Below are 14332 nucleotides of genomic sequence, written 5' to 3' on the forward strand. Positions count from 1 at the left end.
TAGTCATAGATGGTTCAAGCAATGGTCAAGACCACGTTGTCAGAGAAGGGGGTAACACTTCCCTTATATTTTTTAGAAATGAACTTTTCAGCACCCGAGACATGCATTAAATGTCTCTTTTCATTCCTTTCATAAGTTTCGGTATCTCTTAAAAGGGAAAAACTCTAGGAAGGAAAGGTTAATTTGGCTGTAAAAGTTTTGCAAATGGCGCCATTTTGATCATTTATTGAACTGGTCCCTACGATATTTGACATCGTTGGGTGAATAAACGATCTCTTGGATAAATAAACCAGTCGATCACGTGATCGGAATGTGTACAAAATAATACAGGATGTTTGAAATTCAAAAACAATAGCGCTGATTTTTGATTGGATAGCGCCGCGGTCTGCCCAAATACCACCGCGGTGAATTCAAATAGCGCTGAACATCGCAGCGCTAAAACGGCCTGGGGAGAACACTGTCTTTCTATGTTCAGTTGACTATGAAAATTAGGTAAAATCTTTAATTTGGCAGTAAAATTAAGAAGATCATATCAAGAGGAACACATGTGTACTAAGTTTCAAGTTGATTGGATTTCAACTTCATCAAAAACTACCTCGACCATAAACTTTATAACCAGAAGCAGGACGGATGGACAGACTAGAAAACATATTGCCCATAAATGGATCATAAAAATAGTAAGACTTGTTACATACCCGCCAACTTTTGAAAGTTCCCATATGGGCAATTTTAAAGGTTACAATTTTAGCGACGTATTTTGCAAGATCTGGATTGTCTAGAAAAAGTGTCATATTTGTATGATGAACTTACATGCCTTTTCCTTAAGTCTGTTTGCATGATTCTAGTTATATATTAAATCGGTAGAAAAAATATACATGAAGCTATGAAAGGGTTTATTTTCCAGATTAAGAATATTAGATGCTTGTTGAAATTTCCAATTTTTAATAATGCACAAAGATGAACCTTTAACAGGTTGGGAACAACACTCCAAATGAGGGTAACCTAACTGGAAGATCATCACAACCCACTGTAAATCAAAGAGCAGAATGCTCTGAGGGATACGATTGCCATAGTTTTCATTGACACATGTATAGCAGTTCTGCCAAATTTTCATTAAACAAATGCATGAGATTTGGCCAAAATTCAAAAGATCAAAGAGGAAAGAAATAGATCCAAGAATACTGTTGCAAAAAAAGCATGAACATGCGCGAGTCTCAAGCATTTTTGGCCGGTAACCCTGGTACAGCTGGATAGTATTATTCTCTAAACTAATTCAACTGCACATGCAAAATGTAACAATCTGAATAGTCACTCAACTTAAAGAATAGCCAATCACCGTTACAAGTGTATGAGCCATGTACTTATTGTGTTTTATCCAATTATAGTTATCCTGTACCATTGTAAACTCGTACCATTAAAAAAAAAAACTCGAACCATTGCTAACTCGTACCAACTTATTTAAATGCATTCAAATGGTGTTAAATGATGAATATACATGATATACGTTACTTTCATCCAATACCTCTTAAGTCTGTAAAATGTATATAATTTGAAAGTACAATGACCAATTTGTAGCTTATGTTCCTTGTATATTGGATAGAAAATACTGTGGCAGATGTAGATAATTAAGGAATATACAGTTTCACCCAAAGAAAATTTTTCATGAATAATAAAATCTTAGCAGTTAGTCAAAATGATTGCCAAAATTATTTTTACTGTCTATAAATAAATGTAACAATGAAATTTAACTGATTCCTGTTAAGGGGGTCCGCATTTTCCCCGTAAAAAAAGCACATGGCTTTCAACAATTGTAAACATAGCATTCAATTTGTGATCATGGATTACAGCTTTAATTAACTTAAATTGGATATATACATATTCAACATGTTCAATTTTAATAAGGTACAGTTAAAGCAATGTTTTAACTTTCCTCTGGATTAAGTTCTACAGTGGCGGATCCAGAACTTTTCCTAAGGGGGAGTCCGCTGACTGACCTAAGAGGGGGCCCGCTCCAGTCATGCTTCAATGATTCCCTTTATTATCAACCAAATTTTTTCCACAAAAGAGGGGGGGGCTGGATCCGCCTATGTTCTAGTTTGAAAGATCAGTTAAAACATTAATGCTTTAAAACATTCTTTATTTTTGTCTAAGTTTTCATTTAACTCCTGTGTAAAATTCAAGTAATTCAACTTTATTTCTATTAAGTTTACAAACAGAAACCCATAAAACATCATATTTTTTATATATTTTTCTGAATGTTACGACTTCCCAGTAGTACAAGTTAACTTTTTTGGTTCCAATGCCGTGGTACGAGTTAACTTGCTTCCGTACCTTATCACCGTAATGTTAGGAGGAACCCTAAACTGGACCCCTATCATATTGTGTTCACTTATCGCTACACTGACCTTCGGTGCGAAGCTATATATAGAACGGCGGACCAGTTTAGGAGGAACCCCATTTCTTACTCTTTAATTATTGACGTTCCTTTGTGCCAGAGGGCATGACTCCTCTCCGTACACACTCCTCTGTTTACATTGAGATCGTTCTTAATATAATACGACGTTTACCGGCATTAACGAGTTAATTCTTCTTGACGAATACTTCGAAAAGGGAGACAACTCGAAACGATAACATGGAAGATTCCATTTCTGCTGAAGGGGTGTTATAGGTAATTTTTACGATGAAACATTTATTTTAATTTAAATTATGCATGTGATTTAAAATTATGCAACAACAATAGCCCTCCATATGCAGACAGACATAGAAAGAATCCCATGAGTTTCAAATTAATCAATGAAGCGGGGAATCACTCAATCTGATACCCCTTGAAATCAGGAAAACTACACGCATGTGGAGTCTCACTAATTAGCGACGAAAAGCGTCAAGAAGCGACAAGAAGAAAAAATAAATTATTTACCCATTTATGGGGTGCACCAATATAGTGGTGGATAATACATACCAAAGAAGAAGAAGTGACAAAAAGCAACAAGAAGCTATTTAGCGACAAGAATACATTTTGTTATCACATACATTAAAATATTTTTTAGGATTATATTGAAAGATGAAGAAATAAAAAAAAATTCGATGAAGAGATTGTGTACTTTTTATTACCATATTGATAGATGTAGAAATTAAACATGTGTAAGAGCAAAGGAAATGTAAACGCTATAGAATGAAAATAAAAACAAAGATTTGTCACCTTCCTTTTGAAGGATTTAATAAAACAAAAACATGAAATATTATTTCCTTCCTAACTGTACAATTAATTTTTCCTGATAGGACCAACATTAGCTGTGGATTCACTCTAAGGTAATACACAATTAAGAGCAACAAATGAGATTAACTAGGTGCGTGTCCTTTGTTTTATTGCAACAATAACATCCATTAACACCTTCATCAATTACACGCACCAGAATATAAAATTATTGTACCGAATAGTGAACACCTGTTGAAAACTCAAGATTGTCATCAGTTTCCTTAAATCTTCAATCTATATGCATAAACATGATAAATATCGTTAAATGAGACAATACACTAAATAAAATGATGACAAATATTCACATTTTAATTATGTTTTCCTCTTGTTTGATTTCAGTTCTTAATTTGTATTTCACAATTTGTGTATGAATTTTCTGGACAATTATGCACAAATAATGCATTTTGCAAGTTAATTATATATTGTACAAAAATGGTTTTAAAAACAAATAAAAAGACAAAATATACTTCCTGTGATACCTTATAAAATATCATGTAAATAAATGTAGCAACTGAATAAGATTTACAAGTTTCATTTTCCCCCCTATCAAAATTAACTTTCCTGTCGTTGAAATTCTTTTCTTTTGCATATTTTTTTAATATTTATTTCGAATAAGTAATATAAATAAAAAAATGTTTTCTTGTCGCTAAATAGTTTCTTGTTGCTAATATTATTCTTCTTATCGCTTTTTGTCTCTACAATTCTTTTTGTCTCTAATTAGTGGGACCACGCATGGACATTAATACATAAACAAACCGCGACTTGCGATTTGGAACAAGAACGTTTATTAAATGATATGATGAATGGTTCTCCATTTCTTTATGAGAGTACAGTATCAAATATCAGTTTCATAACGGTAAAATATAGAAATACTCCGCTTCAGTTCTTGTGACAGAAATAGAATTATCGATCGGCTTTCAGAGAACTCTCGCAAGTTATATAATATCAAAATTTGGGAATTCCCTCTGACGTGTTTCTAAATTTATAAAAACACTAAATATAAATACTGTTAAATTCTGATTTTCCGTATTGTTAAAAACACGTATATAAGTCAAGGAAAATGTCATACATGAAGATTATGAGTAAAACATCACAGGAAAGTTGTTTATGTTCAATTGTTTTGCTTGTTTTTACCTTTTAAAGCAAGACAATCATAAGAATCTGAGATGTTGCCGAATGTTTAGAATAAAACGAATGACGTGAGGGAGTGTGTCATAGGGTCAATAGTAAAAGTCTACAGATTGCTTGACAGCAATCGTATCCCAAAAATGAGCACAAGAAAGTCATTTATATTCATATTATTTGATAAGACTTTTCCCCAAGAACTATGCATCTATTAAGTACTGAATGGTCAAAACATCATGTTTTTTTATCGACATAAATTTTGTCGTAAATGTAACCAAATGATGTAGAAATTGTGTTTTTTCTTCAAATTTCCATCAAATTGTAATGTTTATAGTTCCCTTATTGCCTCTCTATTTGAATAAAATAAAATAATAAGAAGAATCTGTTTCTTGTTTTGTTTTGTTTTTGACAAATGATTGTTCACTGCTTGCAAATGAATCATTATATTTATATATATCTTATCTGTATATATTTTTGTTCATGTCTCCATCTCCTTATCATTTGTAAATGTTTAGACAAATAAGAAAGAAATAAGCTCCACATGTATATTTGCAACATCGTAAATTAATTAAAATAATAACATACACTAGTACTGCATGGATTTTAAGCATTATGAAAGTCATATTTGTAGAAAGCTTGAAAAGACTTAAAAACCGTGTAAAATGTCTTGCTATTTCTTAGCTTACACAATAAAATCTAATATAAACTAACATTTACACATTTAAATTTCAAGATTTTACTAGGAATAAATTTGACTACTAGACCTTTTAGTAGTGTAGTTGCACATATTGTATGTTGGCTTCAATTAAATCAGAAACAAATGTATGATATAAACTTCAATGTAATCCTTGAAAGGAGGTCTAGATTGCTAAAATAATGTATAAATTTTAATTTTTTGATTTGTCCAAAATCATTTAAATTCATTTAATTAACATCATTTTATGATTATTTGATTAAAATGTTAATCATTTATAGTCTTTTTACAATTTACATTTTTAAAAGCAAAATAACTGAAAACAGGCTAAAACAAAGGGAAGTAACAAAAAAGTATTTCAATATTCCCAATACACATCGTTTTGATAACACAACGGCAGTTAGCCGGAGGTAAACATCGTTGATTACCAGTATGTTTGACACCCAAGCTGTCAAGTGAAGCCATATAATTATACATCTTCTTTGATGTTCAGGTAAAATTTAACACAGGTGTCAATTACACCCGTGCAGTAGTAAGAAATGATTAAATATGGCGTCTGAAAATTTTCATTCATGAAATATTTCATACACGGGAGTTTTTTCTCCAAAACGGGAGGACGGGAGGAGACCCCTGAAAACGGGAGTTTTGTTGTCCCGCCGGGAGGTTCACATGTATTTTACGAAGGGCATCTAATTCACATGACAAAGGAAAACCATGAATAAAGACAACACTTTATATATCCTTTTTATTTATATAAAAATAAAATCTTCTTGTCTGCAGGATTGCAAATTCGTAACTTCAAGGGCGAACTTGTAAACAGGGCGAGTTGTCCCGATACCAAATTCACGCATGCGTAATACAAATATCTACATTTAAAACATCCTGTTACAAGTAAACAATAACGTTCATGTGGATGAGATGAAATCTAATAATTTACATAAATAAAAGGGTCATATTTACGATAGTGATTGTTTTACAATCATAATTTACAAATTAAATGATTCAGATGCCTAATCATGTGTAAAAATCGGTGTCAGGAATCTAAGTTGTTTTGAAATTGTAATATACGAAATGAATGCGGCATACGTAGACTCAATGCCAAGGGTCGGCCCCTTAAGTCTTCAGAAGACTTGACGTCTTCTTCCACTAAAAATGATTTTTCAACAACTTGCAATTGCAGTTAATATGCAACGCAGATTTGCAAAACCACATGTCTATAAAATTAATATGATGAAAATTCATACTGGTACATGGCCATTAAATTTTTAACTTTTTTAAACTTTTAAGGCTTTGGTAAACACAGGAAGTTGTTAAGTAATGAATCTGAAAAAGCATCACAGAGTATATAGCATGTTTACAAAAAGATTGATACCAATGTTCATTTTGACCTTCACTGACAAAGGCTGAAAACAACTATAGCCCCTTTGAGTTCTAACCAGATGCTCCGCAGGGCGCAGCTTTATACGACCGCAGAGGTTGAACCCTGAATGGTTGGGGCAAGTATGGACACAACATTCAAGCTGAATCCAGCTCTAAATTTGGATTGTGATTAAATAGTTGACACAGCATAGGTTTCTGACACAGAATGAATGTGTTCTAATGATCTTAAAATTTTTGTTTTCTCTTAGAGCAATTTACTATCCTGTTGAATATTAATCCTCTCAAAAAAATGTTTGAAGAAATTTTCTTTTTATTTATGAAATTTCAAATGAGAAAAATTGAACTACCCCACCCAATTTTTTTTTCACATCCCACTTTCCCTTATTCCAAAGCTGATCTCAATTAAAATTTCTAATGGAGTTTGCAACAATAACCACTCATTTAAATACATCATAAAATATTAAGATGTAAAAAAACTGCTTGTTATCACTGAATGGTAAAGATTGTTTTAATTTATCAGTTGGTAGTAAAAAGTGAATATACATTGTATATTGAACTCATCTAAACATCAACCCAACAATGTTAGATCTGTAAATTTGCTTTTGCAAATTTTTGGTTCTGCCCTCGCTGGGATTCGAACCCATGCTACTGTGATATCGTGACATTGTATATTGTATATATATATATAAAAGATTTAAGTTGATTCTGGACAAAGATAGATAACTCCAATTAAAAAATTTCTTGCTATTTCACAATATTGTGCAATTAGATATTTCTTGCTTACTATTCTGGACAAAGAAAGATAACTCTAATTAAAAAAATTGCTGCTATTGCACAATATTGTGCAATTAGATATTTCTTGCTATTGCGCAATACTGTGCAATTGAAAAGACTTACTATTGCACAATACTGTGCAATTGAAGATTTCTTGCTATTGCTCAATACTGTGCAATGGAAAATTTCTTGCTATTGCACAATACTTAATATAATAATTTTGGATCCTGATTTGGACCAATTTGAAAACTGGGCCCATATTCAAAAATCTAAGTACATGTTTGGATTCAGTATATCAAAGAACCCCATTTATTCAATTTTTGATGAAATCAAACAAAGTTTGATTTGGGACCCCGATTTGGACCAACTTGAAAACTGGGCCAATAATAAAAAATCTAATTACATTTTTAGATTCAGTATATCAAAGAACCCCAAGGATTCAATTTTTGTCAAAATCAAACTAAGTTTAATTTTGGACCCTTTGGACCTTTATGTAGACCAATTGGAGAACGGGACCAAAAATTAACAATCTACATACACAGTCAGATTCAGCATATCAAAGAACCCCAACTATTCAATTCTTGATGAAATCAAACAAAAATTTAATTTTGGACCCTTTGGGCCCCTTATTCCTAAACTGTTAGGATCAAAACTCCCAAAATAGTTATCAAAAGTACCAGGATTATAATTTTATACGCCAGACGTGCGTTTCGTCTACATGAGACTCATCAGTGACGCTCAGATCAAAATAGTTAAAATGCCAAAACAAATACAAAGTTGAGGAGCATTGAGAACCCAAAATTCTGAAAAGTTGTGCCAAATACGGCTAAGGTAATCTACTCCTGGGGTAAAAAATCCTTAGTTTTTCGAAAAATTCAAAGTTTTGTAAACATAAAATTTATAAAAATGACCATATAATTGATATTCATGTCAACACCAAAATCAATACCAACCTTCCTTTTATGGTCATAAACCTTGTGTTTAAATTTCATAGATTTCTGTTAACTTATACTAAAGTTATGGTGTGAAAACCAAGAAAAATGCTAATTTGGACCCCTTTTTGGCCCCTAATTCCTAAACTTTTAGCACCAAAACTTCCAAAATCAATACCAACCTTCGATATGTGGTCATAAACCTTGTGTTTAAATATCATAGATTTCTATTAACTTATACTAAAGAAATGGTGCGAAAACCAAGAAAATGCTTATTTGGACCCCTTTTTGGCCCCTGATTCCTAAACCATTAGAACCAAAACTCCCAAAATCAATCCCAGCCTTCCTTTTGTGGTCATAAATCTTGTGTTAAAATTTCATAGATTCTATTCACTTTTACTAAAGTTAGAGTGTGAAAACTAAAAGTATTAGGACGATGCAGACGACGACGCCAACGTGATAGCAATATACGACGAAATTTTTTTCAAATTTTGCGGTCGTATAAAAACTGCTGGAACATGTAAAAAACATCCCCTTTAAAGTCCCTACTTTTCTACTAAACAAACCTTGCATTAATAAATACAATCTAGAAGTATAATAACGTTAGATGGCTTTTCTTAAATTTCCATTTATACATGGAAGAAGGTTTTCCCTCAATATATTGATATTTAAGCCATATGCATGTTTACCTAGTGTATCTATAAAATATTGTTCATATTTTTGTTGTTCAAGGACAAAATCTCTTATATACATATACAAAATATATTATACTGGTATTTTTTTTTCTTTTTATCATAATTCATAAAAGAACAGAATCTTGTAAAGTTATACCTCTGACTGATTTCACTTATAAATGAAAGTCAGGAAATTATCGTTAACTTGAGACATGACCCCCACATGACTGATAAACATACCTTTGTTTTAATTCCATTTTTGTCTGCTGTATATCGGTACCTAGCAAGACTGTCTGTTTCATCTGGTGCTATGGTTATGGCTGTTAATTCTAAAAAGAGAGAAAATATTTAGTAAAATAGAGCTAAAAATTTAGAAAAATAACTACTGTTATTACTCCAGCTAAATTAATTTAATTTAGACAGCTTAGGCCAAATAAAAAAGTATGTGTGGTTCCAGTTACATCTTAAAAAAGTTAGGTTAGGTAGGTAGTTTTTATTTTTATTTTATGCTATTATTTTACTGAGTCTATAGAGGCAAAATTCTAACAGTGCTTAATGGAAACTGACAAAAAAATCTTAAGGGTAGGCTATTACATGTATAACGACTAAAAAGTAGGGTAGGTAACTGGAACCACTCATATTTTTTTATTTGGCCTTAAGTGTTTAAAACAAGGAAAAGTACCTACAAAAAAGCCAGTATTGCCCCCAAAGGTTTTATTTGTACATTTATGACTAATCTAAACATAAGTAGCAAATTAATGCAGCAATGCAGCCCATTTTCAGTATGTAAAATATTCTGTTGTCTTTTGGTCATTTTTCAGATTGGTGCCATACTATACTGTTATGACTCTTTTCTTATTTAGGCTGGTTAATTTGTTAAAAACACAAGTTAAGGGATAGTGAAATAAGGGACTGTATAAGTTGATAAATTTGACAAGCCCCCCCCCCCCCCCCCAATAAAAAGGTAGCCATGCACCCAATACTTAACTCTCTCTGTAAGACACCAAAAGACTTATTACAAGAAAAACATTTACTAAAGTATCATAACCATTATGCTTACCAAATTTAGAGCAAATAACACAAGTAAATGTTCCAAAAACAAACAACAGATAAAAAGATAGAATTTGTTCAGCCTTCATTATCCCTAGCTGAATAATAAAATCAAGATTTTAGAATGAACAAACATATCTTAAATGAAACTTATCACTTATACATTGATGTGACAGATGGAGACAACATGAACCACATGTTACTTGTAGTCTGTTGGTTAACAGCTGGAATCATAGTATTAGAGAAAGTGTAAAACTAAATTAGAGGCGTTCCAAATTTTGATAGACACAAATAATTTTTGTGTTTTAATTTTTGTTCATTATTTTGTATGTACAAATGTAAAATAGGCTGTTAGCTTTCTCATTTGAGTAGTTTAACATTTGTCATTTAAGGTCCTTTTATAGTTGACATGCAGTTTTGGCTTTGCTCATTATTGAAGGCTATAATGTGACCAGTACAATTTGGTCACTTGTCATTGCTTGTTAAGAGTGGTCTCATTCGCTTATACCACAATTGTTATCTTTTTTTTTAATTTTCATACAATTTGGTAATTTCCCTATTCATGCTATTCCTCAAAACAATTTTTAAAGAAGCTTTTACTTACTCCTGCCTCTTCAGTGGTGGATCCAGGTGGTGTGTGTGTGTGTGTGTGGGGGGGGGGGTTCTGGACCCCCCTTTTTTGAAAGATTAAGGTTTTTTATAATGGGGGCAGGTTTACAAGCTAGAGGTACATTTTGTAACATCACAATTCAGAGTGAAGCCAGTTGAAATTGTACAGTGAGGTGTTATGAATGCTTTTTAAACATCATTAATATATAAGTATTTTGTATCTATCCACTTACAACACAGGATTTTTGATTTATCAACAAATTATTACACCACTGTGCAAAATGTTCGTTGTTTTTCTACAGGGGGCCAACATGTTTAGGGGAGTGAAACGTAGTGAAACATAGGCCTTATTTTAGTTTTATGTAGCAAAGAATCGGCAAACTTGTGAAAATGTTTATGATATTTTTAATTCATCATCATTGATCAAAGATACCAGGATTGAAAATTTATATTTTCGCCAGACGCGCATTTTGTCTTCAAAAGACTCACCATGAGGGGTGATAGGAGGGGTCCTGATCCCGGATTCCCGCACTTAAAAAACGAAATCCCGAGGTCCCGAATTTTAATAAAGTAAATCCCGACGTCCCGAAATCCGAAAAAAAGGATTCCCGGTTCCCGAAAGTGTCAATCCCGGAATCCCGAGCTTAAAATTACCTGATCCTCGAGTCCCGATAAAGATCCTATCCCCCCTCCACCATGCAGTGACGCTCGAATATTTTTTTTAAACTTAACTGACAGAGACTTTCTATCATACTAACATGACTTACAATAGACAGAGACATATGTCTCTGCAATGGAGTACAGGGGGGGGGGGGGTCCAGGATTTTGAAAAGGGGGAGCGAAGTTTTAAAATATTGCCGAGCAAGCAGACATCAGTTAAAAAAGACAAGTTTTACAGGCAATGTTTATCCAAATCTTTGGTTGATATGTTTCACCAAACAAAATTAAGGGAAGTGAGGGGTTCCAAATCAACCAAAGGCTACGAATGAGTCTGAAATTATAACGAATTTATGAATGATGGTCGATAAATGACATATCTATTACTTAGCATTAAATGAACATAATGAATAAAAACAGGCATATATTTTTTCGACAGAGGTTTGCATGTCTGACCGGAATGTCTGTTTCGTCGAATTGATATATTAAATACTTTTTTTAAAGACCGTACAGACTGCAATCTGCCTGCTGGGTGTGGCCTTTATGTCCCCATTTGTCGACCATCATTTACAAATTCGTTATCAGATATCGAATAAAGTTTTTAACGACCTTGACTGGCTTTTCAGCCCTCGCACGGTCGGCTCGGTGCCCGAAGGCGTTTGGTGAGCTTTAAATATTCTGGTGCCATGGGTCAGGAACAAGTAGTGGAGGTCGCAATATGGAGGCCGCCATCTTGGTTTTGGTGAGTAGATTTTGGTTTTTTACTATTTTGGTCTTTATTCTTCACAACGGCTGCTTTCAGGGCCAGTTTGGTCAGCTCGGCAACCCGCTAGCCTCGATGATGGAGTACTGGTAGATGAATCGTGGACGTAGTTCTAAAGATGACAGGAAGCGTTATCAGGACCAAAGCCGTTAGGCAGTGAAATGAAGGTCCTATCACCCAACGCCTAGGATACAGCCCTCGGATGTTAATCGGCATAACACTCCCCATGATACAATTGTTTTTGAGTGCATGTTAACGCGGGTACGCCACTACCACGTCTCTCTGTACGACATGGATTGGTTTCTGTCATCTTAAGTAGTATGTCGTTGACCATCTAACAATAAACCCTCATCGAAGATAGCGGGTAAAGGAGAGCTGACCCAGCACGTCCGTTCAGCTGTAATGACTGAGACGTGACTGGAATGAGATGAGTGGACACAGCTGGACACAGTGCCATTTCTATATAAAACTTTATGAAAAAGGGGGATACAGGCGGCCACTAGGGGAAACAACGTTATTTCTATATAAAACTTATAGATATGCTGGCTACAAGTGGACACAGCTGGACACAGTACTATTTCTATATAAAAACATTATGAAATAGGGGGATACAGGCGGACACAAGTGGACACAGCTGGACACAGTGCTATTTCGAATTCTATATATTTTTTTTCTTTATAAAACTTATAAAATCTACTGGCTACAATTAAGTGTCACACAGTGCTTTTTCTTTATATTTTTTTTAAGAAATAGGTGGTTACAGGCGGACACAAGTGGGCAAAACGTTATTACAATATAAAATTATAGAATCTGCTGGCTACAGACAGACACAGTGCTATTTCTATATAAAACTTTATGAAATAGGGGGATACAGGCGGACACATTATTTTTTTCAGGCCGACCCCCCCCCCCCCCCTGTTTTTTGTCATTTTTTTTAATTTTGAGCTTTAGTTTCAGATTTTTGAACATAGCGCCCGTCAATATCTATCACAAAAGAAGCGCCTGTTTCTCCTCTACAAGACCCATATAGTCTTAACCCGTGACAATCCTCATTAATTTTTCTCTAGAAGCCCTGGAATAGGCCGACCCCCCTGTTTTTTTGCCATTTATTTCAAATTTTGAGCTCTAGTTTCAGATTTTTGAACATAGCGCCCATCGATACCTAGCGCAAAAGAATCGCCTGTTTATCCTTTACAAGACCCATATAGTCATACCCCGTGACACTCCTCATTATTTTTCTCTAGAATCTCTGAAAGAGGCCGATCCCTGTTTTTTTGCCATTTTTATAATATTTTAAGCTCTTGTTTAAGATTTATGAACATAGCGCCCTTCAATATCTATCGCAAAAGAAGCGCCTGTTTCTCCTCTACAAGACCTATATAGTCATAACCCATGACACTCCCCATTAATTTTTCTCTAGAAGCCCTGGAATAGGCCGATCCCCCTGTTTTTTTTGCCATTTTTTCAAATTTTGAGCTCTAGTATCAGATTTTTGAACAAAGCGCCCTTCGATACCTAGTGCAAGAGAATTGCATGTTTCTCCTCTTCAAGATTTCCCTCTAACATGTTTAACCCCGCCACATTATTTTATCCCAAGTCAGGAGCATGTAAATTCAGTGGTTGTCGTTTATTTATGTGTTACATATTTGTTTTTCGTTCATTTTTTTACATAAATAAGGCCGTTAGTTTTCTCGTTTGAATTGTTTTACATTGTCTTATCGGGGCCTTTTATAGCTGACTATGCGGTATGGGCTTTGCTCATTGTTGAAGGTCGTACGGTGACCTATAGTTGTTAATGTCTGTGTCATTTTGGTCTTTTGTGGATAGTTGTCTCATTGGCAATCATACCACATCTTCTTTTTTATATATTATTGCCTTTATTCATACTGTTGCATGAGTCACGTCTTGATTACGGATAATTCTATCCTCAATTCCCGAATTGTTTATATATCCGGATATCCCGAATTTCAACACAAATAAAGGTCCAATCTAAAGGTCAAGAAATAGGTCCTTCCATTCCTTATAATAATCTGAAAGTTGGAAAGGAGGGTACTATCATTAAAATAATTTTATAGGTAATGATATGGATCGACAAGAGTTATATGTACCACATCTTCTTTTTTATTCTATATAGTTATACCCCGTGACATAGCTCATTATTTTTCTCTATATGCCCCGGAAAAGGCCAACCCCCTGTTTTTTTGCCTTTTTTCAAATTTTGAGCTGAAGTTTCAGATTTTTGAACATAGCGCCCTTCGGTCCATCATGTCCTACTGTTCTTACAATTTTAATTTTATATTAAGATATGTAATTTGTTTAATAGATAAATTATATAACTGTTTTCAGAACATCAAGACTGAGCAAAGGCAGATGCAAGGGGCGGCCTAGGGGGCCCGGGCCCCCCTTCCGGGTCCCCCT

At 33.9% G+C, this 14332-nt stretch overlaps 1 protein-coding gene across 1 annotated transcript in view; it reads right to left on the minus strand.

The window, feature by feature from the left end:
* Positions 1-10818, minus strand: part of LOC134692877 (procollagen-lysine,2-oxoglutarate 5-dioxygenase 1-like) — a 58655-nt gene extending 47837 nt beyond the window's left edge. Inside the window, exons 1-2 of the mRNA XM_063553493.1 lie at positions 10728-10818; positions 9076-9164 (exon numbers count right to left, since the gene is read on the minus strand). The gene's annotated coding sequence lies outside the window, so the exon portion shown is untranslated. The remainder of the gene's footprint in view (positions 1-9075; positions 9165-10727) is intronic.
* Between the last annotated feature and the right edge of the window lie 3514 nt (positions 10819-14332).

The sequence above is a fragment of the Mytilus trossulus genome, chromosome 12 (assembly GCF_036588685.1).
Source record: "Mytilus trossulus isolate FHL-02 chromosome 12, PNRI_Mtr1.1.1.hap1, whole genome shotgun sequence".
Classification (NCBI taxonomy): Eukaryota; Metazoa; Mollusca; class Bivalvia; order Mytilida; family Mytilidae; genus Mytilus; species Mytilus trossulus.